The sequence below is a fragment of the Sceloporus undulatus genome, chromosome 11 (genome assembly GCF_019175285.1).
Source record: "Sceloporus undulatus isolate JIND9_A2432 ecotype Alabama chromosome 11, SceUnd_v1.1, whole genome shotgun sequence".
Lineage (NCBI taxonomy): Eukaryota > Metazoa > Chordata > Lepidosauria > Squamata > Phrynosomatidae > Sceloporus > Sceloporus undulatus.
Genome location: NC_056532.1, coordinates 2,598,038 through 2,601,999, shown reverse-complemented (window position 1 = coordinate 2,601,999; position 3,962 = coordinate 2,598,038). Strand labels below are relative to the sequence as shown.

The following is a 3,962-nucleotide window of genomic DNA, read 5'->3' as shown; positions in this document are numbered from 1 at the left end:
TAGATTTTGCCATTTTATATAAGGGACACCATTGTACTACGCCATTGTATATATATGAGGGACACCATTTTACTATGCCATTGTATATAATGGGACTGGAGCATCTACGGATTCTGTATAAGGGACACCATTTTACTACGCCATTGTATATAATGGGACTGGAGCATCTACAGATTCTATGTAAGGGACACCATTTTACTACACCGTTGTATATAATGGAACTGGAGCATCCACAGATTTTATATGAGGGACACCATTTTACTATGCCATTGTATATAATGGGGCTGGCGCATCCATGGCTTTTACATAAGGGACACCATTTTACTGCCCCATTGTATATTATGGGACTGGAGCATCCACAGATTTTGATATCCATGGGAGGTCCTGTAAACAAATCACAGTGGATACCAATGTCCCACAGTAGTAGTAGTAGTAGTAGTAATACCCCATTGTATTTAAGGGGACTTGAGCATCCATGGATTTTGGCATCCACAAGGGGTCCTGGAACCAAACCCCAGAGGATACCAAGGGACCAGCATACATTTAGCATCAACACAATTGACACAGCTACACACAGCACAGTGACACGGAAGGTGCCATTCAGATCAAAACACCAAATCTAGCATATGAGGAAAATATAGGTACATACAACTGGAAGGGAAGGAGGAAACTAGCTAGGTAAATACAGAGTCTCTCTGGAGAGCCTTTGCAAGTTGCAGCGACACATCGGTGAAACCTTGCAAATGGTTTCAACTCGCTGTGCCTCTGCTATACTTTTTAATGGCTCTCAGCTCATTTTGTGGTTTCCCAGACAAGGATGCTTTGGGGTTCAGGCAAGAGTTGTTTTAGCAACATATCTGCTGCGTGGGTTTAGAGGTGGGTTTTCGGAGGTTCAGATAAGAATAGCCTGCCATGTGTGTTTGGGAATCTCCTTCCTCCCAAAGCTTCATTAAGCCTCTGTGTTTATCCATCTGGTCTCCCTCCTTTCTGGTCCCACTCAGTTTCCAAACCGGCCAGAGATTAGAAATATAAACGCCGGACCTTTGTCCAAACAAGACGCAGGGTAGGTTCCCATGGTTTATATACAGCAGGACAGCACAAAGTAATCCAAGGTTTGCACAAGATTGCCAGTCGCTCTTTCCTGATTCCATTCTCACGCCGTCTTTCGTTGCTGTCGTTGCGGTTAATATCTTTATTCATTTCAAAATTTAAATTCACGCGCAAGTTGCAAATTCAAGAAACGGTCAGTTGGTGCACAGAAATACTTTTTCCTCCTTTCAACACAATCGGGTCTTAATTCTTTCTAGCTTCCGTTCCTTTTTGATCCTTCTATAATTCTAACTTTCCTTTCTATCTGTCTAAACCTCTCCTCCAATAAAACTTCAGTTGAATAACACGAGTTAAAATAAATGTCATGAATCATCTTATTAACAGTCTAAGGGACATGTTACCATCCGTTGAGTTCTGTTTTATGTAGTATCTCTAGCGTAATGTATAAAATATCACTATTGCACTATTTTCCAAAACCTAGATCTGAGACAATCTTTAGAAAAGTAATAGTTCCCATTCTTCAGTAAAAATTGGTTGTAGTTCGCCGTCTTACAGTTCAAGTCAATTTGTCCATCTCAGTTAAACCTATCAATTTAATAAGCTAATAATTTGTGGATGGAAATCTATGTCCTCTTCCGTTGTTGTGCATAAATGAGCCTAGCAGCGGGAAGCATATAGTGAATCATTCTCACATCTTCATTTCTCCTCTCCTCTCCTCTCCTTTCTTTGTGCCCAGCCTACTTCAGTTCCTGCAAACCGAGTCCAGCATCCAAAAGTACACTCATCCCTTGATACTTGCGGATTTGATTATTGACGGAATTAATATGTTCTCTCTAAGAATATCTAGGTCCTCCAGTGCAACTCTGTGGTCAACATTAACTAAATGTTGTACTGAAAGAACTAAATATTCCTAGAGAGAATACTCTACTAGGCCTTTGTAGCTCCTCCAGGGCAGTTCTATGGTCAGTGTCTGTCGGACGTTGACCACAGAGTTTCACTGGAGGACCTAGAGATTCCTAGAGAGAACACTCTACTAGGCCTTTGTAGCTCCTCCGGCGCAGTTCTATGGTCAGTGTCTGTCGGATGTTGACCACAGAGTTGCCTTGGAGGACCTAGGGATTCCTAGAGAGAATACTATACTAGGCCTTTGTAGCTCCTCCAGGGCAGTTCGATGCTCAGTGTCTGTCGGACGTTGACCACAGAGTTTCACTGGAGGACCTAGAGATTCCTAGAGAACTATACTAGGCCTTTGTAGCTCCTCCCGGACCGGCGCAGTTTTCGGTGGGCCAGTTCTGGTCTAACGGGGACCACAGAGTTTGCCTTGGAAGACCTAGGGAGTCCTAGAGAGAATACTATACTAGGCCTTTGTAGCTCCTCCGGGCAGTTCTGGTGGCCAGTGTCCTGTCGACAGTTTGACCACAGAGTTTCACTGAGGACCTAAGATTCCTAGAGAGAACACGCTACTTAGCCTTTGTAAGCTCACTCCGGCGCAGTTCTGGGCCAGTGTCTGTCGGACGTTGAACACAGAGTTGCCTTGGAGGACCTAGGGATTCCTAGAGAGATCTATACTAGGCCTTGGTAGCTCCTCCGGCGCAGTTCCGGGCCAGTGTCCCGGTCGATGTTGAAACACAGAGTTGCATTGGAGGACCTAGGGATGCCTAGAGGAGAATATATACTAGACTGTGTAGCTCCTCCGGCGCAGTTTTCGTGGCCACCAGTGTCTGTCGGAGGTGACCACGAGAGTTGCCCTGGAGGACTAGAGAGTCCTAGAGAGAATACTATAACTAGACCTTTGTAGCTGCCGCCGGAGCAGTTCTGTGGCAGTTTCTGTCGGACGTTACCACAGAGTTGCCATTTGAGGACCTAGGGATTCCTAGAGAGAATACTAGACTAGGCCTTTGTAGCTCCTCCGTCGAAGTTCTGTGGCCAGTGTCGGTCTGACGGTTGACCACAGAGTTGCCCTTGGAGGACCTAGGGGATGCCTAGAGAGAATAATATACTAGGAATACTAGGGCATTTGTAGCTCCTCCGGCGCAGTTCTGTGGCCAGTGGTCCGGTCGGACGTTGACCAAAGAGTTTGCCTTGGAAGACCTAGGAATTCCTAGAGAGAATACTATACTAGGCCTTTGGTAAGCTCCCTCCGGCCAGTTCTGTGGCCAGTGGATGTCGGATGTTGACCACAGAGTTCCTTGGAGGACCTAGGGATTCTAGAGAGAAATACTATATAGACCTTTGTGCTCCTCCGGCGCAGGTCTGTGGCCAGTGTTCTGTCGGGACGTTACCACAGATTGCCTTTGGGACCTAGGTACCTAAGAGAATACTATACTAGGCCTTTGTAGCTCCTCCGGCGCAGTTCTGTGGCCAGTGTCTGTCGGACGTTGACCACAGAGTTGCCTTGGAGGACCTAGGGATTCCTAGAGAGAATACTATACTAGACCTTTGTAGCTCCTCCGGCGCAGTTCTGTGGCCAGTGTCTGTCGGACGTTGACCACAGAGTTGCTTTGGAGGACTTAGAGATTCCTAAAGAGAATACTATACTAGGCCTTTGTAGCTCCTCTGATGCAGTTCTATGGTCAGTGTCTGTCGGACGTTGACCACAGGGTTGCCCTGGAGGATAGAGATTCCTAGAGAGGTGTCCTCTTGGGGAAAACATGGTGGTTTTGTTATTTGTGCTTTTCCCATATTCATGGGGGTCTTGTGCCCTTAACCCTAGTGAATACGGAGAGACAAGTGTAGTTCACACTCAGCTCAATGGGAGGGAAAGGGGAGAAGGCAACAGGGGACTTTTTGGAAGTACAGCAGTCATGATGCTGGAATGAGGATCTTTTTTTGAAAGGGTTTTCTTGCATTTTAAGCACAGAGAATCCAATTCAATTAAGATTATTTCCCCTCCAAGTCCTGTTGACTGTAAT

The 3,962-nt window shown here is 45.8% G+C and overlaps 1 protein-coding gene across 2 annotated transcripts in view; it reads right to left on the bottom strand.

Annotated features, from left to right (window-relative positions):
- UBE2G1 (ubiquitin conjugating enzyme E2 G1) overlaps positions 1-3,962 on the bottom strand; it is a 554,317-nt gene that overhangs the window by 21,698 nt on the left and 528,657 nt on the right. The gene's annotated exons all lie outside the window — the stretch shown is intronic.